Source organism: Delphinus delphis, chromosome X (genome assembly GCF_949987515.2).
Source record: "Delphinus delphis chromosome X, mDelDel1.2, whole genome shotgun sequence".
Lineage (NCBI taxonomy): Eukaryota > Metazoa > Chordata > Mammalia > Artiodactyla > Delphinidae > Delphinus > Delphinus delphis.
The window spans coordinates 34535212-34560793 of NC_082704.1; the positions used below are offsets into that span (position 1 = coordinate 34535212).

General features: G+C 39.2%; 1 protein-coding gene across 14 annotated transcripts in view; it reads left to right on the forward strand.

The window, feature by feature from the left end:
- Positions 1–25582, forward strand: part of ACSL4 (acyl-CoA synthetase long chain family member 4) — an 83607-nt gene that overhangs the window by 22344 nt on the left and 35681 nt on the right. For all 14 annotated transcript variants that reach the window (XM_060002859.1, XM_060002858.1, XM_060002867.1 and 11 more), the window contains one exon: positions 16005–16057. The gene's annotated coding sequence lies outside the window, so the exon portion shown is untranslated. The remainder of the gene's footprint in view (positions 1–16004; positions 16058–25582) is intronic.

The window sequence follows — 25582 nt, forward strand, 5'->3', positions numbered from 1 at the left end:
AAAATCTGGCCTGTTGCTGTCACACAACCATCAGGCCTCAAACAGAGAACGTTTGTTTTCAGAACCTCCTCTGTGTTGACCTTAGTTTTGCTTTTGAAGAAGAGGAAGCAGCAGGTTGCCCCGTATAGTACATGAGAAAGAGAACCGCCTTTACCTTTTACTGCTGCTCACATTGTTTGCAGATGCTTCCAGGAGGATTGAATTATAACCTAATTTAAAGAGGATGTATTTTCGCTTAACTATACACAGAAATAACTGCAAAGGGATGTCTTAAAAGCAAATTACACATTGTCGGTACAGCAGAAGTTAAATGCTTTAGGGATAAATGGGTGATATCTGCTGGTCGGAAATATCAACACTGTTGAAGTTATAGCAAGTTTCTTGGCTGACGTTTTTATGGGGACACATAACTCCCCTTCCTTAAACAGTGTTTCACTGAGATGGGAAAAAGACTTCTGCTCTGCTTGGGAGTTTTTAGTACACTGGTGCTTCTCTTTAAATCTGTTTTTGAAATTCTTGTTTTGGATCTCATCTTCTGCAAAAGTGCCTTATATTGACACATTGTCAATACTCAAGTAATGAAACCTACAAGTAAGGAAACCTACAGGTAAGGAAACCTACAAGTAAGGAAACCCCCCCGTTGTGTGTGTTCTGCAGTGGAACTAACTTATTCCAAATTTTACACTTGCTGGAGGAGTATTATAACCAGAAGGTTATAACCTGTTTGTAACAGACGGATAGTAGTCTGCAGATGAAATTGATCCAGACCTTTTAGTTTTCTGTTTGTGTTTTTAGCTCTGCATTGTCCTTTCCTTTATTCCTTTTCAGAACCTCACTTTCAGGCTTTGCATAATTTTCCTTGCCCTAATGTTTAAAGGAAATTGTAAAAAATCCATTTTGAGCAAGCCAGCTGGTACCTACGCATTAACAGGTATAACTGGATAATCCCAGAGGGTAGCTATTGTTATTAACTTTTTAAAAAAGTCTGGTTGGGCTATTATTATAGGGTTGAGGGTTGGCTCATGGGTATCCCTCTTTTCCTATTATACGTATATGTCTGCTCTCTCTGTTAGTCTCATGTCCTCTTAAAATATTGTCTATTGAACAGTAAGCTCCAGAAGGAGTGGGCTTGGTAAACGCTCATTGAATTTTTCTTGAACGAATGCATGTGCGTGTACCTGTAGCTGCCCAGGATCTGGGAAACTAAATTTTAAAAAATTTTACAGATGAAAAGGGTGGTTACTGGCTATACTTATTTTTAATTTTTTTTCCCTCAAATGTCCTTATGGTGGTTAGTCTTCAGCAGTGATGATTACAAAACCAAAGAAAATAGAGACTCAACCGTTTGTTTCCTGCTTCAGTGAGCCTATGCCCAATAGGATAACATCACTTTCATATTATGAAAGTCACTGCATATGTCATTAAGTCTTTACAACTTTTGGTTGTCATGCTAGAAGGCATAGCTTCTTCCAAGACTTCTTTCTACCAAAGAAGTTTTATTCCACCATATTCTTGTTTAAATGTAGGAATCTCTTAACCAAATGGATTTTTTCTTCTGGATTTAAAAAATGTGATCTTAATACATGGCTTATTTTTTTAAATAAATGTTTCCTTTTGGAATAATTTTAGATTTACAATGAATTTGTAAAGATAGTTCAGAGGTCCTGGATATTTTTCCCCAGCTCCCCCTAAAGTTAACATTTTACATAACAGACACTGGTGCAGTACTCTAGAATTTATTTGGATTTCCCTAGTTTTACTACCAAAGTCTTTAATTTTTTTCCAAAATTGTTATACATGTTTATTTTAGAAAACATGTATGGATAAAAAAACAAAACAAAGTACGGGTAGTCTCCCTACGCAGAGACAACTATTGAGATTTTTTTAGTATATATCCTTCCGTATCCCCCAAACGTTTTCGGATTCCCCCAGAAAACAAAATGTGTTTTATATACTGTTTTGTAATTTGCTTTTTTACACTTAATACAGCATTTAAATTTTTTGTGAACATCTTCCCATGTCTTCTATTTTTAATGTAGTTTAATCTATTCCCTATCCTTATTTATTTGTTTATTTATTTGGCCATGCCAGTGGCTTGAGGGATCTTAGTTCCCTGACCAGGGATTGAACCCAGGTCCCCAGCAGTGAAAGCGCCAAGTCGTACCCACTGGACTGCAGGGAATTCCCTGTCCTTAGTTATTTTGTTTCCATTTCTTTGTTCAGTTAATTCTTCATGATTTAAGGCCAAACTGTGCGGGTGTTCTCAACGTTTCCCCCCCAACAAACCTGAGAAATAGGACACTCCTATCAGTAACAATGGCTCATTAACCCAGTGATTCTAAATATGTGTGTATTAGGTTGAACCATTTGAAATTGCTATATTTGTGGATGTAACAGCTTTTCGACTATTGGCAATTTTATATGGTTCAACCTAATAGTTTAAAAAAGCTTTCTAGGTCATTCTGATCCCTTTCCTCCATTCTCACTCCACTGAGAACCCCTGGCCTCTCACTCTACTGAGAATCTCTGCATTTAGAATGGTGAGCTGACTCTGAAACATTTCACCAGGCAAAACTGTTGACAAATCACCTTCCAGGTGTCTCCGATAAACACAACATCCTTAAGACTTATGCCTATGTTGATGACATATGCAGAGAACTTGAACTCCGGTGAATTGCATCTGTCCATCAGCATGTTGAAAATAGACTTCTGAGCATCCAGCCTAAGCTCTGGAAAATACAGGCAGACTGATGGCTCCGAGTCCTGGTTCTGTTATCTGTATTGGATAGCCAGGGGGCACTGGCGCCACCCAGTGGTACCTTGTAGACGAGCAGCTGATGTTGCTCTTACCTCTACTTTCACTTTTTTCTTTCTTTCCTCTTCTCCCATGTTTATGGTCTCACCTTCCTTTTCTTTTCTCCATCTGTGCCAGTTGCAGTAAGGGGTTTCATTTAGCCCAGCTGATGAGAATCAGAGCGCTACACTAGCCGTATAATTTTGCTGTGATATCCTCATTTAAGTAAAGGCTTTGGAATATGAGGCATGAAATCATACGTGTAAACATACTGAGCAGACTGTTATTCGCTCTGCTTATGAAGTCATGATTCCTACCCAGAATGGGAGTAAAATTTGTACTCTGCCAGAATGTGGTCCATCTTGTGTTTAATTTCAAGCTTGTCAGTGTATGAGAGGAAGCACGCCTATGTATCTCAGATGTGAGGAGGCATACATACATAGAGTGAAAGATTTAACTGGGAAATCATTCTTTGGTTTCCTTCGTCTTTAGTATGACTTGTTATTTCAGTCAAGAACTATTTAGTAAGCACCTACTGTGTACCTGTACGGTGCTAGGTTCTGGGGATTATAGCAGCGATGGGGACAGAGATGACTTCTGTCTTTAAAGAGCTTACAGCCCAGCCGGGGAACAGAAACTTGAACGCGTTTAGGTGCTGTGCTGGGAGAGGAAACAGCAGAGGCACCTGACGTAAAGCGGGGAGGTCAAGGAAGGCTTTTTAGAAGCGTCATTCAAACTGAGACCTAAAGGAAGCCAGGAAAAGGGAGAAGAGAATGTTCTTGGCAGAGAGAAAAGGATGTGCTAGACGCAGAGGTGAGAGATTAAGCTACGTGCTTTTGAGAAGCTAAAAGAAGTTTGTGATGGCTCGGGCTGTGAGATCAACTCATTTATAAGTTTCACACCAGTCCCGGGAGGTAGGAGTAGTATTCCCTCCCTGTTAGAGTTGTAGCAGATGAGGCACAGAGGGCACAGAACTTGCCCGAGGTCACCCCACTCTAGTAAGTTGTCGTGCCAAGAACTGGACCCAGGCCGTCTGGCTCCAGCACGTTGGCTCACAGCTACCTCAGCAGGACGCTGCATTATAGATACTGGAGCTTCATTGTCCCCCCCCCACCCCGGCTCCCCCCCTTTACCCTTTGATGAAGCATAGCGCCTTATCTTGTTCATCTGTGGTCTTCTTAAGGGCCAAGTTAAATCTTTCTTAGTAAACTGAACGTTAGGCTGTACTGGGTACAGCCTCTTCCAAGAACTGGAGCTTACAAATAATGTGAAGAAGTCCTTAAGCTTACAGCATCTGGGTTAGCCCGGAAAGTCTCGGGTTTGCTTTAGTCTTTTATCATTGATTGGGAATCAAATACCTCATTTGATGTGCAACTCTATGGTTGCTAACCCATATTTTCCAGAAAATCATAGATGGGAAGTTGTAATTGGTCGTATTTTTAAAAAATGAGTGTAAGGTATGTATTCCGCACAAGGCTAGAATTTTTGTTTGCTTGCTAAAGTTGATTTGGCAATATCCTTTTCTCTGACTTAGGTTAAGTTAGTGAAAGGGTAAACACAACTTAAATAGGACTATAGTCTTTAAAAGTCATACGAATTAAAAACCTATTCATGGAGAGATTTTCTTACAACAGATCTGATTTGTCCTTTATGTACTTAATATACAAGTGTGCGCTTTGTAAGATGAGGAATTGACTTCAGTTTGAAATTATTAAAGTTTAATTCTAGATTTTAGAAGTTGGGTTATAAATACTCAGTTGTATATAAACTATTTAAGATTGTTGTAATTTGATATCGTTGAAACACTTGGAATAAAAAGGGGTGTGTGTGTGTGTGTGTGTGTGTGTGTGTGTGTGTGTGTGTTAGATGGCACAAAGCTGGTTGTTTCATTTATTTTCCCATTTGTATATGACTGTGGATTCAGTCAGGACTTAGTACTTGGAAGTGTCTTTCCAGTAGTGAAGGTAAGGCTTTTGCTGATGTAGGCATACATTCTTGCCTTGTTCTCCGTGCGACCCGAGTTAGGGTTATTACTGGGGTCATCATTACGGATGTTTTTGCAAAAAGGCGGGGGGACACTCTGATAAGAATTACTCTGGGACAACATGTGTAAACCAGGGGACAGACCTAGGCAAGCTGGGAAATTTCCAAGTAGTAAGTCAGTCGGGTTGAGCCAGTGCTTCTGAAGCTAAGCTCACAAATTGAGGTAACCAGCAGCCACAGGTAGCTTTCCCTTTACTTTGGAGTAAAACCGTTAATTTTCCAGTAAATGTATTATCGTATATTGCAGTGGAATTGTATGTGTAGCAGCTGTGTTCCTGTTAGAAGTTTGAGCATCGTGAACTCAGTGCTGCTAGGCCCTGTCGAGGTTATTGCAGGACACAGAGCTGTGTGGGCCTTACAGGAAGTGAGATTACTTAATGATACTTTACTGTTGCCTGAAACATTTTGAAATGAAAACTTTGAGGGAAAGAAATGATTCAGCCTTTTCTGCCTCCTACTGCTTTCTGAAGTCAGCTAGTACACATTAGTAAGCTGATACCACAGTTGATTGGAACGTCTGAAGCAAGACATTCTTAGGTAAAATGATATCCTCTAAAGTTCTGAGTAGTTGGTCCCAGAGTTCAGGTTGTAAACAAGTGGGTACTGATGGAGAGCTGACTTCTGAAATCCCCTCCCTTCACCGTCCCTCTCATCCCCTGTGTGGCAAGCAAAGAAGGGATACCCAGTTGGTACCTTTTGCCCATGACACCTTCATCTGGGAGGCCTCAATTCCCATTAGGAGGCTGGGTCTGGTTAGCTGAAAAATGGTTTCCTTGTGGGGCAGAGGAGTGCCAGTATGACTCTTCTCATACCTATTAAATCTTAGGCTGGTATCATCTGGCATTTGAGTTCCTGTTTGTTTTAATACGATAAGGGAGTGGAACTCTGGGCTTTAAGGAAATTATTGACACAGTATTTCCATCTGTATGGAACCCCTCATGATTATCTGGCTTTTTGATATTGTCTATTCACTTGGCAGTAGTAGTCAATTTTTGTTAGTCGCATTTTGACAGAGGGTACCACGGGGATGCTTAGCTTTAGGAAGCATTTAACATTGTAGTTATAGCAAGAAAAAAACCCACTCATTTTATCTCGCTTCATAGATCATATTACATGAGCGAAAGAAGTTTATTTTACTTTGAGTCTAGTTTAAAAACATAAGTATCAAATCTTCTTTCCGTAGTGAGGTTGAAGTCAACTTTTGGCTCCTTTGTAGCATCTCTTCACCACGTGAATAGGGCCAAATGCCTTAAGGGCCATACCCATTGTCACTTATCAACACACGCATATATACACAGCGTTGAGACTGGTGCTATATTTTCTACTTATGTATTGAATGATAAAAGTAATATGTTCACTGTAGAAGTTTTAGAAAATGTAGGGGAAAACAGAAGGACAAAACTAAAAATCACCTATAATTCTACAACCCAGAGATTAACATTTCAGCCTGTAGCCTGCATATATGTGGTTAAGTTGCATCTTAAACCAATTTCACTTCATATATCTTGACCGTTTTCTCATATCCTTAAATATCTTTGACAACACTGCACTTGATGACTGTGTAGTATTCAGTCATAAGGATACATCATTATTTTACCAATCTCCTCTTGGGCCTTTGATGTTGTTTCTAGTTTTTCTGTTATTTATATCACAGTGGTGACTATTGTCTACATTTTGTGTGTGTGTGCATCTCGGACTATTTCCTTAGGCTATTCGTAGAAGTAGAGAGTGAAATTATTTGGTCATGAGTTATGTAAGACTTCAAGTGTCCGGATGCCTATTGCCAAATTGCTTTCTATAAAGCTTGTACCAATTTACACTTCTGTCAACAGGATAAAAAGTGCCTTTCTGTATACATTTGGCAACAATGAGTAATTTCTTTATTCTTAATTGGCACTACTTTTGATGGCTCCCCAGTGCATTGCTGTCTGTTTCAGCAAATAAAAATTATTCCTGGCAGAAATGAAAGTAGGGGATGTAATATTATAAACAGTAGTACTACAACGAACTGGCGGCCCCAGATACTTTGAGAATTGTTGAAGCAGGCCATATTTTAGCTCTAAGAGTCTGTGTTTCTAAAAATATATTTTTCCTTTTCAAGTAGTTTATCAATCTCGTCTTTAATGTAGAGAAAAATGCTAATACTTTTCTTCTAAAATTATTGCTTCATGAACTGTACCTTGCTGTACAGCAGAAACTAGCACAACACTGTAAAGCAACTATACTCCAATAAAAATTAATAAAACATTATTGCTTCATGAGTGCTTACTGTTCATTACGTTAGTGCTTTCTGTATGTATATTTATTGAGTCATGCCTTTGAAAACAAAATGTAACTTCTGGCAAAAATAGTCCAAGTTTTTGGAACATTTGGTTTGTTACACAGCAGTAATTTCTGGTCAAGGTCTCTTAAATTAACAAATACTTCTTTCAACTATTATTCAGTTCTTTAGTATTTTAGTAAAGGCCTTGTGAATTCGGAATCACCCACGTATCACCATACTGCTTGAGTAAACTTGGAAGGAAGAGATTTGGTAAGTCCAATGTTTGATATTATGCAATCGATTTGTCCAACACATTTTTTGAAATCAGTATCATAAGATTGCTGGTCCTAGAGGGCAGATAGCAGAAGCAAGAAGAACTACAATCCTGCAGCCTTTGGAACAAAACCCACATTCACACAAAGATAGACAAGATGAAAAGGCAGAGGGCTATGTACTAGTTGACGGAACAAGATAAAACCCCAGAAAAACATCTAAATTAAGTGGAGATAGGCAAGCTTCCAGAAAAAGAATTCAGAATAATGGTGATTCAGGACCTCGGATAAAGAACGAAGGCAAAGATCGAGAAGATGCAAGAAATGTTTAACAAAGACCTAGAAGAATTAAAGACCAAACAAACAGAGATGAACAATACAATAACTGAAATGAAAACTACACTAGAAGGAATCAATAGCAGAATAACTGAGGCAGAAGAATGGATAAGTGACCTGGAAGACAGAATGGAGGAATTCACTGCTGCAGAACAGAATAAAGAAAAAAGAATGAAAAGAAATGAAGACAGCCTAAGAGACCTCTGGGACAACATTAAATGCAACAGCATTCGCATTATACGGGTCCCAGAAGGAGAAGAGAGAGAGAAAGGACCCGAGAAAATATTTGAAGAGATTATAATCGAAAACTTCCCTAACATGGGAAAGGAAATAGCCACCCAATTCCAGGAAGTGCAGCAAGTCCCATACAGGATAAACCCAAGGAGAAACACGCCGAGACACATAGTAATCAAATTGGCAAAATTCAAAGAAAAATTATTGAAAGCAGCAAGGGAAAAATGACAAATAACATACATGAGAACTCCCAGAAGGTTAACAGCTGATTTCTCAGCAGAAACTCTACAAGCCAGAAGGGAGTGGCATGATATACTTAAAGTGATGAAAGGGAAGAACCTACAACCAAGATTACTCTACCTGGCAAGGATCTCATTCATATTCGATGGAGAAATCAAAGCTTTACAGACAAGCAAAAGCTAAGAGAATTCACCACCACCAAACCAGCTCTACAACAAAGGCTAAAGGAACTTCTCTAAGTGGGAAACACAAGAGAAGAAAAGGACCTACAAAAACAAACCCAAAACAATTAAGAAAATGGTCATAGGAACATATATATTGATAATTACCTTAAACGTGAGTGGATTAAATGCTCCAAACAAAAGACACAGGCTAGCTGCATGGATACAGAAACAAGACCCATCTATATGCTGTCTACAAGAGACCCACTTCAGACCTAGGGACACATACAGACTGAAAGTGGGGGATGGAAAAAGATATTCCATGCAAATGGAAATCAAAAGAAAGCTGGAGTAGCAATACTCATATCAGATAAAATAGACTTTAAAATGAAGAATGTTACAAGAGACAAGGAAGGACACTACATAATGATCAAGGGATCAATCCAAGAAGAAGATATAACAATTATAAATATATATGGACCCAACATAGGAGCACCTCGATACATAAGGCAACTGCTAACAGCTATAAAAGAGGAAATCGACAGTAACACAATAATAGTGGGGGACTTTTAACACCTCACTTACACCAATGGACAGATCATCCAAAATGAAAATAAATAAGGAAACAGAAGCTTTAAATGGCACAATAGACCAGATAGATTGAATTGATATTTATAGGACATTCCATCCAAAAACAGCAGATTACACTTTCTTCTCAAGTGCACACGGAACATTCTCCAGGATAGATCACATCTTGGGTCACAAATCGAGCCTCAGTAAATTTAAGAAAATTGAAATCGTATCAAGCATCTTTTCTGACCACAACATTGTGAGATTAGAAATGAATTACAGGGAAAAAAATGTAAAAAACACAAACACATGGAGGCTAAACAATACGTTATTAAATAACCAAGAGATCACTGAAGAAATCAAAGAGGAAATCAAAAAATACCTAGAGACAAAGGACAGTGAAAACACGATGATCCAAAACCTATGGGATGCAGCAGAAGCAGTTCTAAGAGGGAAGTTTATAGCTATACAAGCCTACCTCAAGAAACAAGAAAAATCTCAAATAAACAATCTAACCTTACACCTAAAGGAAGTAGAGAAAGAAGAACAAACAAAACCCAAAGTTAGCAGAAGGAAAGAAATCATAAAGGTCAGAGCAGAAATAAATAGAAACAAAGAAAACAATAGCAAAGATCAATAAATCTAAAAGCTGGTTCTTGAGAAGATAAACAAAATTGATAAACCATCTCTCATCAAGAGACAGAGGGAGAGGACTCAAAGCAATAAAATTAGAAATGAAAAAGGAGAAGTTACAAAAGACACCACAGAAATACAAAGCATCCTAAGAGAGTACTACAAGCAACTCTATGCCAATAAAATTGACAACATGGAAGAAATGGACACATTTTTAGAAAGGTATAACCTTCCAAGAGTGAACCAGGAAGAAATAGAAAATATGAACAGACCAATCACAAGTAATGAAATTGAAACTATGATTAAAAATCTTCCAACAAACAAAAGTCAAGGACCAGATGGCTTCACAGGTGAACTACATCAAACATTTAGAGAAGAGCTAACACCCATCCTTCTCAAACTCTTCCAAAAAATTGCAGAGGAAGGAACACTCCCAAACTCATTCTATGAGGCCACCATTACCCTGATAGCAAAAGCAGACAAAGATACTACCGAAAAAGAAAAGTACAGACCAATATCATGATGAATATAGGTGCAAAAATCCTCAACAAACTACTATCAAACAGAATGCAACAACACATTAAAAGGATCATTACACCATGATCAAGTGGGATTTATCCGAGGGATGCAAGGATTCTTCAATATATGCAAATCAATCAATGTGATACACCATATTAACAAATGGAAGAATAAAAACCATATGATCGGGCTTCCCTGGTGGCACAGTGGTTGAGAGTCCGCCTGCCAATGCAGGCGACACAGGTTCGTGCCCCGGTCCGGGAAGATCCCACATACCGTGGAGCAGCTGGGCCTGTGAACCATGGCCGCTGAGCCTGCGCCTCTGGAGCCTGTGCTCCACAAAGGGAGAGGCCACAACAGTGAGAGGCCCGCGTACCGCAAAAAAAATAAAAACCATATGATCATCTCAATAGATGCAGAGAAAAGCTTTTGACAAAATTCAACACCCACTTATGATAAAAACTCTCCAGAAAGTGGGCATAGAGGGAACCTCCCTCAACATAATAAAGGCCATATATAACAAAGCCACAGCAAATATCATTCTCAATGGTGAACAACTGAAAGCATTTGCTCTAAGATCAGGAACAAGACAAGGATATCCACTCTCACCACTATTATTCAACATAATTTTGGAAGTCCTAGCCACGGCAATCAGAGAAGAAAAAGAAATAAAAGGATTCCAAATTGGAAAAGAAGTAAAGCTGTCACTGTCTGCAGATGACATGATACTATACATAGAGAATCCTAAAGATGCCACCAGAAAACTGCTAGAGCTAATCAATGAACTTGGTAAAGTAGCAAGATACAAAATTAATGCACAGAAATCTCTTGCATTCCTTTACACTAATGATGAAAAATCTGAAAGAGAAATTAAGGAAACACTCCCATTTACCATTGCAACAAAAAGAATAAAATACCTTGGAATAAATCTACCCAGGGAGACAAAAGATCTGTATGCAGAAAACTATAAGACACTGATGAAAGAAATTAAAGATGATACCAACAGATGGAGAGATATACCATGTTCTTGGATTGGAAGAATCAAGATTGTGAAAATGACTCTACTACCCAAAGCAATCTACAGATTGAATGCAATCCCTGTCAAATTACCAATGGCATTTTTTACAGAACTAGAACAAAAAATCTTAAAATTTGTATGGAGACACAAAGACCCCGAATAGCCAAAGCAGTCTTGAGGGGAAAAAACCTAGGTGGCGGAATCAGACTCCTTGACTTCAGACTATACTACAAAGCTACAGTAATCAAGACAATATGGTCCTGGCACAAAAACAGAAACATAGATCAATGGAACAAGATAGAAAGCCCAGAGATAAACCCACGCACCTATGGTCAACTCATCTGTGATAAAGGAGGCAAGGATATACAATGGAGAAAAGACAGTCTTTTCAATAAATGGTGCTGGGAAAACTGGACAGCTACATGTAAAGAATGAAATTAGATCACTCCCTAACACCATACACAAAAATAAACTCAAAATGGATTCAAGACCTAAATGTAAGACCGGATACTATAAAACTCTTAGAGGAAAACATAGGAAGAACACTCTTTGACATAAATCACAGCAAGATCTTTTTTGATCCACCTCCTAGAGTAATGGTAATAAAAACAAAAATAAACAAATGGGACCTAATCAAACTTAAAAGCTTTTGCACAGCAAAGGAAACCATAGACAAGACGAAAAGACAACCCTCAGAATGAGAGAAAATATTTGCAAATGAATCAACCGACAAAGGATTAATCTCCAAAATATATAAAGAGCTCATGCATCTCAATATTAAAGAAACAAACAACCCAATCCAAAAATGGGCAGAAGACCTAAATAGACATTTCTCCAAAGAAGACATACAGATGGCCAAGAAGCACATGAAAAGCTGCTCAACATCACTAATTATTAGAGAAATGCAAATGAAAACTACAGTGAGGTATCACCTCACACCAGTTAGAATGGGCATCATCAGAAAATCTACAAACAGCAAATGCTGGAGAGGGTGTGGAGAAAAGGGAACCCTCTTGCACTGTTGGTGGGAATGTAAATTGATACAGCCACTGGGGAGAGCAGTATGGAGTTTGCTTCAAAAACTAAAAATAGAATTGCCATATGATCCAGTAATTCCACTTCTGGGCATATACCCAGAGAAAACCATAATTCAAAAAGACACATGCACGCCAACGTTCATTGCAGTACTATTTACAATAGCCAGGTCATGGAAGCAACCTAAATGCCCATTGACAGACGAATGGATAAAGAAGATGTCATACATACATACAATGGAATATTACTCAGCCATAAAATGGAATGAAACTGAGTCATTTGTTGAGACGTGGATGGATCTAAAGACTGTCATACAGAGTGAAGTAAGTCAGAAAGAGAAAAACAAATATTGTATATTAGCGCATGTATGTGGAACCTAGAAAAATGGTACAGATGAACTGGTTTGCAGGGCAGAAATTGAGACACAGATGTAGAGAACAAACGTATGGACACCAAGGGGGGAAAGCCGCGGGGGGGTGTGGATGGTGGTGTGCTGAATTGGACAGTTGGGATTGACATGCATACACTGATGTATATAAAATTGATGACTAATAAGTACCTGCTGTATAAATAAATAAATAAAATTTAAAAATAACAAAAAAAAAAAAGATTGCTGGTCCTGAGTCAAGAATTATCAATGTGACAGCAATTTTCATCTATTAAAACTTTTCTTTCCCAGTGGTTGTTTCCTAATAGTCAAGCTGTATCTTAGGTGGGTCTTACAAGTAGATTTTTGATATTTGTTGCTTTAAAAAATTTTTATTTAAATGCAGTTGTTCTATTGAGAGCTTTTAAAAGAATGTGCCTTTCCCTCTTGATACTGTTGTTAGTTTCATCCAAGGTAATCAAAAGGATAGGGATAGTGCACCTTTTTTTGTTTTCTAATATTCTCACATGCATCTTTTTTTTTTTTTTTTCAGTATGAGGGCCTCTCACTGTTTTGGCCTCTCCTGTTGCGGAGCACAGGCTCCGGACGCGCAGGCTCAGCGGCCATGGCTCACGGGCCCAGCCGCTCCGCGGCATGTGGGATCTTCCCGGACCGGGGCACAAACCCGTGTCCCCTGCATCGGCAGGTGGACTCTCAACCACTGCGCCACCAGGGAAGCCCCACATTCACCTTAAGAGTAAAACTAATCAATACTGATTAGAAAGAAATTCTTAATTTTGCTGTGTAGGGAAGCATATAAGATGCTTTCCTAATGTTCTAGAAAGTAGACCCTATTTTAGTCCATTTGGAGGGGAGAGGGAGGAGAGTTTGTTTTTAGAGACTAGTTCATTACTCTCATTTTAAAGCCTATTTCCGTTCTGAAAGTGTGCAACTTTTGAAGTAAGGAATGGAATTTCTATGCATGTGGTTTATCTTCCCGTCCCAGGTGAAGTCTGGTACTTATATTGTAGGTTAGGTACTTGTCATTTTTATACACACACAATTTACATATGTGTGCTATGCGAATTGTGTGTATGTGTGATATATATAAAACCATACTAATGATAAAACTATATGTGTGTATGTGTATATATATAATTTATATACATAATTCATCATACTAATTATAAGGGGAGAAGTTAAGTAACAGAAAGAGTGATAATAGAATTCTTAACTAGAGTTGAAGTATTTCTCTTCACATTCAAACTAGACTCTGTCTTTGAGCTAGGGTAAAGACAGTGGGTATAGTATAAATAAACATTGCTTCAAAACTTAGAAAGTGAAACAAAGAACTTACCCCTGAATACTGCAGATTTAACTACATAAAGAAATATTCATTGTTGTCATGGATATACAATTTATATGTTCTTCTAGCATTGAAAAGAATAATTTTTGACTTAGGAGTAAAATGAAAGATTTTCTGTTTGGCTAAAATTGATTATCATCATTCTAAAATATAATGGTGCTTGTAACTGTCCAGTTTTCCCGGTACCACTTATTGAAGAGGCTGTCTTTTCTCCATTGTATATTCTTGCGTCCTTTATCAAAAATAAGGTGAGCACACATGCGTGGGTTTATCTCTGGGCTTACTGTCTGTTCCATTGAGCTATATTTCTGTTTTTGTGCCAGTACCATACTGTCTTGATTACTGTAGGTTTGTAGTATAGTCTGAAATCTGGGAGCCTGATTTCTCCAGCTCCGTTTTGTGTTCTCAAGATTGCTTTGGCTATTTGGGGTCTTTTATTTTTCTATACAAATTGTGAAATTTTTTGTTCTACTTCTGTGAAAAGTGCCATTGGTAGTTTGGTAGGGATTGCACTGAAAAGTAGATTGCTTTGGGTAATGTAGTCATTTTCACAATGTTGATTCTTCTAATCCAAGAACATGGTATATCTCTCCATCTGTTTGTATCATCTTTAATTTCTTTCATCAGTGTCTTATAGTTTTCCGCATACAGGTCTTTTGTCTCCTTAGGTAGGTTTATTCCTAGGTGTTTTTTTTTTAAACATCTTTATTGGCGTATAATTGCTTTACAATGGTGTGTTAGTTTCTGCTTTATAACAAAGTGAATCAGTTATTCATATGCATATGTTCCCATATCTCTTCCCTCTTGCGTCTCCCTCCCTCCCACCCTCCCTATCCCACCCCGCTAGGTGGTCACAAACCACCTAGATGATCTCCCTGTGCTATGCGGCTGCTTCCCACTGGCTATCTATTTTACGTTTGGTAGTGTATATATGTCCATGCCACTGTCTCACTTTGGTATTTTATTCTTTTTGTTGCAGTGGTAAATGGGAATGTTTCCTTAATTTTTCTTTCAGATTTTTCATCCTTTGTATATAGGAATGCAAGAGATTTCTGTGCATTAATTTTGTATCGTGCTACTTTACCAAATTCGTTGATTAGCTCTAGCAGTTTTCTGGTAGCATGTTTAGGATTCTCTATGTATCATGTCATCTGCAAACAGTGACAGCTTTACTTCTTCTTTTCCAATTTGGATTCCTTTTTCTTCTCTGATTGCTGTGGCTAAAACTTCCAGAACTATGTTGAATAACAGTGGTGAGAGTGGACAACCTTGTCTTGTTCCTGATCTTAGAGGCCATGGTTTCAGGTTTTCACCATTGAGAACAATTTGGCTATGGGTTTGTGATATATGGCCTTTATTATGTTGAGATAGGTTCCCTCTATGCCCACTTTCTGGAAGGTTTTTATCATAAATCGGTGTTGAATTTTGTCAGAAGCTTTTTCTGCATCTATTGAGATGATCATATGGTTTTTCTCCTTCAGTTTGTTAATATGGTATATCACACTGATTGATTTGCATATATTGAAGAATCCTTGCATTCCTGGGGTAAACCCCACTTGTAGAGTTTTGAATATTGTTTCTTTGAGCCAGGCTCAGTTACTTTTGTGAGATCCCAATAGCACGACTTTTAGTCATTTCTTGTTTTTCCTTTGGTACCTGGCTTATCATGAACTACCTGGCTTATCATGCACAGGTAATGTGAAACAGCATGTGAGGTTTCTTTTTATTTAGTTATTTATTTTTAAAATTTTATTTATTTTTATTTTTGGGTGCATTCGGTCTTCGTTGCTGTGTGCAGGCTTTGTCTAGTTGTGGCGAGCGGGGGCTACTCTTTGTTGCGGTGCGTGGGCTTCTCATTGCGGTGGCTTTTTTTGCTGCGGAACACGGGCTCTGTGTGCATGGGCTACAGTAGTTGTGGCACGCGGGCTCAATAGTTGTGGCTCGCGGGCTCTAGAGCGCAGGCTGAGTAGTTGTGGTGCACGGGCTTAGTTGCTCTGCAGCATGTGGGATCTTCCCGGACCAGGGCTTGAACCAGTGTCCCCTGCACTGGCAGGAAGATTCTTAACCACTGCGCCACCAGGGAAGTCCGAGGTTTCTTTTTAAAGGGGATCTTTTCTCATGTCACTATACATAAATGTTGTCTCTTATTGCAGATTGGAGTCACGAAAGATACACGGGTTCTTCTTAAGAGAAAAAGAGGAAATCTGTAAGTATTTGTCCTTTAAAAATTCTAAATTTGCCATCTCGTCAGCTTTTGGAGAAAACTAAGTGACCAAACTAACAGGCATTTTTCCTCTCTTTATATTAGAAAAGCCCTGCCAGTATTTATGTTTGTGTTAAAAAGGCAATATTTGGGAAAGTAAAATAGGAAAGCTTTTTACTCTGGGCAACTTCTAAAATTTAAACTGTCACTCACTTATGAAAGGGGAAGTGACGCTTAAAATCTAAATACAATCTTTTTCTTTTGAGTATCACCAAAAAATGGAGTCACAGATTGGAGTTCCAATTCTGGCTACTGAGGCGGTGTGTCTTTGGCAAGCTGTTTAGCTTCCCTTTGCCTCAATTTCCTCATCTGTAAAATGAGCTTAATAAGTGTAAGTGTCCAGTGACTGGTTCATTAATATCGATGAAGTTGAATCTGTATATTTTCTCCAGTAAATTGAAGCTTATTCTAGTTACTGTTTCTCAAACTGTTTTACATATATTTCTGATCTTCAAAAATCTAAGCATCTCTACTGTCCTTTACTGAGGCATCTACTCTAGACTATAATATAGAATGAAAGAAATGCAACAGAGCACCTAAAGTTAGAATTTTAGTGTTTGAGCCTTGGACCTTGAAAATTACCTAGTCCAGGGGTTCCCAAACATTGACCTATAGACCGTGCCCTCACCAGTGAAGCGTTTTTACTGGTCCATGGTGAAGTGAGGAAAACAAAGACAACAGGCCATGAGATTTTTAAAGCTAAACTTTTTCCATTTAAATGATTGCTTCTTATTATAAGATACATCCTCCTAATTTTGAGGAGTTAGACCCATTCTGTATTTTATGAAATGATAGTGATAGTAAATGATAGGTTTATGGTTTTTGTTTTTATGTCCATACCTGGCCAAAAAAAAATTGGCAGCTGTGTCATTGCTGCCTTCTTTGTTTTTAAAACTTTTATTGGTCCATGATATCTTAAAATCTGAATCCAACTTTCTCATTGTACAGATGAGGAAACAGACAGGAGGTTATTTAATTTGTTCCAGGTAGTGCAGCTCAGCAAGCTGCTGAGCTAGGACCAAAAGCCCTGTATACAATGCTGCCTCTCTTGTATTTCTGCTCTTCTGAGAATTGCTTTCATTATAATAGGTTATGAAATTGAAACAGAAGATCTAGTAGTTCTTATGTGCTAATTCAGAACACTCAGTGTTCTTGTAAAGCTAAGGTTTAAAGTCTACTGGTCAGCCTGCATTAGAAAAATGTTGAACATGACCAAAGATTTTCATCAACAGGCCAGAATTAGTTGTCCCTGAATTCAGCTACATAGGCAGCATGCTATTTCCATGATTGACAAAGAAGATACCAATAAGTTTAGTGTTTCCTTTGGGAAATAGACCATAGTGCAATTGTGAGGGCTGTAGTATTCAGGCTTCTATAGTTATTTATCCAGAGAGTCTGTTCCCTCTCTCTCTCTCTCTCTCTCTCTCCCTCTCTCTCTCTCTCTCTCTCTCTCTCTCTCTCTCTCTCTCTCCACACACACACACACACACACACACACACATCTACACATCTACACACATAGATAAATACTAACAGTAGTTGGCCTGCAGCCCATCTAGATGTGTAACAGAAAAAACTACCAAGGTGAAGAGCTGGAGTTGCCAGGAGCCTTAGCGAGAGGCCAGTTGTGGCCAGTTGTGTTCAGGTGTCAACAGACACCTTGGAGACTCCTCTTCAATTGGCATAGCTCTGCCTTGGCTATCCCCAAACACACTTCAAAACAGAAATACCTAATTCCCTCATCTCCCTTTGCCTCACTCACGTTTGTGAAGCTCGCATAGGCCAGGTAAACAAATGAACGTGAAGAGAGAACAGAATGGAAAGTATTACCCATCCCTAACGTGGAGACATTATCTCTAGGAGTACTTTTCCATGGCTTCTTGTATTTGACTTCATGTGGCTTCCTTCTTTAGTTAAGAATTCTTTAATTTCTCAAATGTCAGGCACACACTAATGCAATGTCAATAATTTAAATACATATTGAATTAATAATAATGTTAATAAAAAATATGTATTGAATTTTTCATTGTCTGAAATACCTGTGCCCTTTTCTTACCAACACTAATATTTAAGAGTTGACTGAATGGCTATAAGCTTTCAGTCTTCAACAGATTTATCACTCTTTGAGTTCTTTTATTAACCTAATTTATAATGAATATTTACTACTGAAGAGCAGAGTGAAGCTTTTTTGTTTTGTTTTGTTTTCTACCATGATACAGTTTCACATCATGGTGGCCAGGAAGCTGAGTTGTAGTGACTTAATTAGCCATTTTGTAAGAAATGGTTTAGGACTACATTGCTGCATAACTTTTAACAGTGTGAAGTACTGGGAAACAACATTAGCAGAGAACCAACCTATTAAACTGGTCCCTCTTCTAGCAAAGGTGGAAGATAGGGCATGTGGCCAAAAAAGATATAAGTTGCAAAATTCTCCCTATAACACAGAGGTACTCCTGTGGGAAGTATCACTGCTGGTTACAGATTTTTATTTGAACCTGAGTTCATGTTTGGCAGCCCACAGTTGTATTACTTTATTATAATTAGTAGATAAGATGATAGAAGACAGATGAGTAACAAATAGGTAAGATGACAGAGTCTGCCTGTTTCTCACTCAGATGAAACACATGTGTAACTGTGAGCTAATTTGAAAGATCAGATCTGTAGCCCAGTTATTTTTGATTAACTAATGTTAAGCTCATAAAGAAAAAATATCCAGTAAATGGAAGACTCTACAGACAAAATTAAAGTCTACACCATGCGTGACGGGCCGTCTAATGCAGCAGCAGGGTTTTGTCTACAGGGACCTGTAGCAGATTCTCTTTAGCAGCAGCTGTAGAACACTGGAATTGTCATTGTGCTGGCTGCTTCCCTTCTACAGCACTGAACGCATAACTCCTAGAACTTAGTTTGTCTCCCCTTTTTCATGATGTCTGATAAAGTTGGATTGTACCATCATGCTTTGTCCGTAGGTGCCACTTCTAGCATGATATATCCTCAAAATTCCTTACATGTAAGCTTTGGATTAAATTACATCCAGCCCACTCTCAACTTTGGAAAGCTAGCTGGGACGAAGTGAGAGAGTAGCATTGACATATATACAGTACCAAATGTAAAATAGATAGCTAGTGGGAAGCAGCTGCATCACACAGGGAGATTAGCTCCGTGCTGTGTGACCACCTAGAGGGGTGGGATAGGGAGGGTGGGAGGGAGATGCAAGACGGAGGGGATATGGGGATATATGTATACATATAGCTGATTCACTTTGTTATACAGCAGAAACTAACAAAACATTGTAAAGCAATTATACTCCGATAAAGATGTTAAAAAAAATCGTGTGTTGCGATCACTTAAAATGAGGAAGAGATATGTAACACAGTGTTACATACACAGTGTGTGTATACATACACAGTGTGTGTGAAGTGCAGAAGCACAACGTGGGCTCCTAGATCTCATTTCAACATACTAGGTCTCTTTAACACATGTGAGTAGGGTCCCAATTATATACTATCCGATGACCTAGAAAAAGCATTATCTGATGAATGAATGCTGAGGATGTTCTTAAGGTGTTATGGGAGGGAACACGTGCTAGAACAAGAAAGAGCATTTTCAACATGGCAGCTGAGGTGCTTTCTTTTCTGGGGAAAGCTGGGAAGAGACTAGCAGGATGGCGACTTCAGGAGTTAATACCTGTCCAGGTGATGAAGTAAACAGGTTTGGTTAGTCTTGTTAGAGACAAACCCAAAGATCAGTCATAGTTGTGAGATACTCCTAGTCAAGGTAGCTAGGCACAGGTGCAATGTGGTGTTAGAGAGCATCTATATATTCACCCTAGGTGTTGTTGTTTTGCTTTTTTTCAGTTTTCAGATGTATTTATTATAATTACTGTATACCAGGTTAAAAGTTTGCTTGTATTAGCTATTTCATATTTATTATATTGGCTTACTAACTTTGAGTCAGATGAGACTTACAAGGGGCAGACAGTTGTATATTTCACATGATTATTCAGTCTTGTAGACTGCCTGATAGCAAAAGATCCTGCTAGCTACTCTTAATGACTTTTATTTTCTTAAAATATTAACATTTAAAAAGTTTTAATGTTAAAATGTTAATTTTAATGTTTTAGTGTTAAGGGTTGACTGAATGGCTGTAAGATTTCAGTCTTCAACAGATTTATCAGTCTTTGAATTCTTTTATTAATCTCACTTATAAGGTATATTTACTGCTGAAGAGCAGAGTGAAGTTTTTTTGTTTGTTCTCTACCATGATACAGTTTCACATCATGGTGGCCAGGTAGCTGAGTTGTAGTGACTTACTTAGCCATTTTGTAAGAAAATGGCTAAATAAGTCATTTGTCTACAAATGTTTTAATGTTAAGTTTTAATATTAAAATATAAAGTTAATTATATTGTAATGTAGCTCCTGTAAAGTTTGATTTCATGAACCAAAGGCAACCAATTTCTTTAACATGTATATGAGCTTTCTCCTACATGTTTTAAAATCATTTGGAGCTTTTTAATAGTGTGTGAAAGAAAATAGGATTTTTTAAAAAAGCACCCCAGCCCTTTACAGAAGTCTTGGTGATGTAATATCTATGTAGAAGTATGATCTTCTAAAGTGCAACCGGTATGCTTACCTGTTTAATCTCTTGTATTTTTTATAATTTTCTGATTTAAAGTTTAGTGAATACAGCTTATCCTTTTCAGAAGGCAAATTATCTCTTTATTTGGTGTTTAAATTACCCTTAAGTGATGTATGATTTGAAAATGTGATTTCTTAAAGTAGCACTGACATAGTTAACCATTGATTATCAAGTTTATATTTTGTATGTTTTCATAAGGTATTATTATATCAAGGACAGATGAAGTTAATTTGCCCTACCACGTGTTTCAGCTTGGTAGATGTGTGCATCCTTCCTTGGTTTAGTCTATTTTATAAAACTTTTGAAAAGAAGTGCCTTGGCATTGACTTCAGTTTATTAGTTTTTCTCTGTGCTGCTGGGAGAGATGGTATCTTTTAAATTCAGACTTTAATCAGTATGTAGTGTTTGTTTACTTTGTGTACTGGAGCTTAATGTATTACTAATGCTTTTTGTGTTTAACCTAGCTATTTCAGAGCGTTTGAAGTAACTGGAATGAAATGCTTAACATTAAACTTGACCTCAAAATTTAAAAAAAATTGCACCTGATTTTCACTTACACTTCTAGGACTTACTAGACACCTAAAGGGCTTTTTTTTCCCTATAAAAATGCCTTAGGCTGTAGGACAGATCAGTGCTCAAAGTTGTCATCAGGATTTTTTTCATATACAAAGTTTGTCACTCTCACCCATTTAGATTATACCAGTATGACCAAGGTCACAGACAGTACAGCTGAAAGTATGGACTTTAAAATCAGATAGACCTGGGTCCAAATCCCTACTTAGCTGTGTTAACTTGGGCAAATGATCTGTCTGAGACTGTTATATCACCAGCTATGTCATCAGGGTATTACTTCAAAAGGGTTTTCTGATGGACTAAATGAAATAATGTATCTAAAGGACTGAGCACAGTGCCTAGCTCCTAGTACAGGCTCAACAAGTGGTTATTAATCTGATTCTCATATAGAATGCCGAACATCAACAGGAATGATTAGCTATCCCCTGACTGAAGCTGATGCCCTGCCCTTTTACAGCTGAAATACAAATGCATCCCTTGATTTCAAGGAAGCGCAACTCAGAGTTTACGTCCTCCTGGTGGGACAGCAGTATTTCTCTTCATACGTGGCAGGACAGCACTCCTCTCTGAAAGGCATCCGTGAAAAAGCACATAGTAAAAATTCTGTAACCCTCTTGCTTTTATAACAACTGTCTTTTCCCTCCATGTAACAGGCAGTTTTTCCAGTTTCATATTTTCTCTCAAGCAACTAAATGCGTGTTCAAATTAATTACCAGGGGCTTTTAAGAGTATACCATTTCCTAGAGTGTTGGCATGGACAAGTGATTTTTTAAGAAGATGACTAAGGTTGGTTGTCTTCCGGCTATTGCACGTACGTCCATTTTTACTTTATAGTTTCAGAGCAATCCATGTCCATTCCGTTTTTTTTTTTTTTTTTTTTTTGGCTGCGCTGGGTCTTCATTGCTGCGCACGGGCTTTCTCTAGTTGCGGCGAGCGGGGGCTACTCTTCATTGCAGTGTGCACGCTTCTCATTGCGGTGGCTTCTCATTGCGGAGCACGGGCTGTAGGCGCTCGGGCTTCAGTAGTTGTGGCACATGGGCTCAGTAGTTGTGGCTCATGGGCTCTAGAGCGCAGGCTCAGTAGTTGTGGCGCACAGGCTTAGTCGCCCTGCGGCATATGGGATCTTCCCGGACCAGGGATCTAACCCATGTCCCCTGCCTTGGCAGGCGGATTCTTAACCTCTGGACCACCAGGGAAGTCCCTCCATGTCCATTCTTATTTCAGTCAACAAGTTTATTGAACAGTTAACACACAGAGGTACTGTTGTAGGAGGATTCAGCAGCAAACAATAAACTCTCTGCCTCATGGAGCTTTTATGTTCTAATGGGGGCATTCATAAATAAACATGAAAAATAAAGCATATGACATAGTAGTTACAAGTACTAAGGAGAATAATAAAGCGAGAAAGGGATAGGAGGTCTTGGGGTTCGATTTTGGAGTGGCTAGAGAAGGCCTCACTGAGAAGGTGACATTTGAGTAAAGACAAAAAGAAGGTGAGAGAATAAGCTGTGCAGGTATCTTAGAAGAACATTCCAGGCAAAGAGAATAGCATGTACAAGGACCCTGAGGCAGGGTCATGCTTGGTGTGTCCCAGAAACAGCAAGGAACAAGTGGGACGGTAGCAGAATGAGGCAGGGAAAAGTGTCGGAGATGAAGATGGAAACTTGAGGTGGAGGACAGATGCCGTCTCCTAGGTCTGAGTAAGGACTGTATTTCTGAATGAGTCATATGGGGATTCTTTGAAAGGTTTGGAGCAGAGGAATGGTATGGTCTAACTTGAACTTGAACTAGAGCACTCTGGCTGCTGAGTTTAGAATTTATTATAAAGGTGGAAGCAGGGAGATCGGATTGGCTATTGCATTGATCCAGGTGAGAGAGGATAGTGGCTTGAGCCAGGATGGTAGCAGTAGAGGTGGTGAGAAGTAGTTGAATTTGATATCTGTTTTGTAAGTAGAGCTGGTAGGATTTGCTGTTGAATTGGGTGTGGAATGTGTGAGAAAGAGAGGGGAGTGAAAGTGAACCTGGTCATTGAAGGCTTTTGGTCAAAGCAACTGGAACTACAGAAATGGGCAAGACTGGGTGTGCTAGGTTTGTGGGAGGACGATCAGTGGCTCAATTTTCAACATATGTATTAAATTTGAATATGTAACTGATATCTAAATGGATCTGTTGAGGAAACAGTTGGATATACAAACCTAGGTGCCTAAGGGAGACCTCCAGGCTAAGGGGGGACATTTTGAGAGTCATCACCATATATATGCTAATTAAAGCTGTGAGACTAAATGAGATCACCATGGGAGTGAGCATAGATAAAGAAAAGGTTCAAGGACTGAGCACTATAGCGTTTAGAGGTCAGGGAGATGAGGAAGAAGCAGCAAAGAAGATGGAGAAGGAGTGGCCAGGAAAGTCGGAAGAAAACCTGAAGAATGGGGTCTGCTGGAAGCCAAGTGAAGAAGTTTCCAGCAGGAGGAGAGGAGTCAACGGGGCTAAAGGCTGGTAGTGGGTCAAAGGGGATGAGGACTGAGCTTTAATTGACCTTGGGATCTGACAACATGGAAGTCATCAGTGAACTTGATCAGAGCAATTTTGTGGAATGGTAGAGGGGAAAGCCTGAGCGTAGTGGGTTCAAGAGAAAATAGGAGGAGGGAGCTGGGTGAGAGAGCACAGAGACAACTCTTCTCCTTCTCCTACAGAGAGGGAGTGGTTTTTAAGATGAAAGAAATAAAAGCCTGTTAGGATGCTGATGGAACCGATTCGAGCCGGAAAAATTAATGAGGCTGGAGAGAGAGGGAAGAATCAGTAGAGTGGCACCGCCAGGTCTTTCTGGTCTAGACAGGGGTGTCACACGCAAGTGAAGGGGTTGGCCTTAGCTAGGAGCATCACTAGTCCATCTCTAGTCATGGGAGAGAAGAGAGCGCATGGCCACAGATCCGAGTAGATGGGGAGACACACTGGTGGGAGTCTGTGGAAGTTCTCTTCAGACGGTTTTAGTTTTCTCAGCCAACTGGTAAGCCAGGTCAGCAGCTGAGGATGAGGATGGCAGAGGAGCCTCGGTGGTCTGAAGAGAGAGAACAAAGTGTAACCCCAGGAGAGCAAACCCCAGGAGAGCAAGCCTCTGGATGGCCTAGTGGATGCCAGGGCAGCATGGTTTCCGTGCAGCTTCAAGGGTCCCTTTGAGGGAGCAATCATGGATCTAAAGGGGGGCGTTCAGCACAGCTGGGTTTTTCTCTAGCCAAATTCAGCTGCATGGGGATGGGTGCAGATTAGGTGGCGGACGGGATTTAACCAGGTTGTGGTTTAGCTGAGTGAGTACAATGAAGAGGGAGAGATGCAAGCAGGTCGAAAGTGTATTCCAGGAACTGATTATTAATGCTCATGAAATTGAAGCTGGATCAGACGAAGGATTCTCCCAACAGTGGCACGAAGTAGATAACACAAGCGGTATTCCTGTTTTACACGCAATGCCACTGGTACAGAGCTTTTAGGTGAGAGGTCATATATCTCATACAAAGTCACACGTAAGAGCAGACGCTGAGGTTAGAAGCCAGACCTCCTAACTTTGTTTAGTCCATGTACCACCCAGGATATCAGACTTTCTCTTCTTTAGAGAACAATTCATTTTCCCCCAACATAATAGCGGGGTGCATAGTCTTGAGTTGCCAAATCATCATACACGTGTCTCTTATAGTATAGTGGCGTTCTAGTAACGTTGACTCTGAAATAATTCAATTTTCCCATTGACTTAGATCATAAAAGGGGAACAGCACTTTCCACAGAAAGCTCGAAAGCATCTGCCACTCTACTTGCTGTTTTCTGATACATCCTGCAGTTCTGCCCCCATCCATTCCCCAGTCCATGAGGACTGTCCTCATTTCCCAGTCTTTGTCCTCTCCTTTTGAAAACATATCCATCCTTCATACCGACTCCAAATACTGTGCTATTTTGTGAAACCTTTCTGGATGGTTCTCCTTCCTCCCTCTTTTTGTCCCCCCCAAACTGGATGTAATCTCATCCCTCTTTTGAATACCTTTAGCGTTTCGTTCTTGTTTCTCTGATGGGATCTATCATATTCTACTGTATATATTTGTGAACTCATCTCCCTGCACCCTGCCATACATATGGACACATATGTACATGCACACGTGCATGTAAAGGATTGAGAACATGTTTTACTCATCTTTGTGTTAAGTGTTCAAAACTTACACATAGTAGGTATTCAGATCTTTTTTTTTTTTAACGAATGTATCAATAGGCTG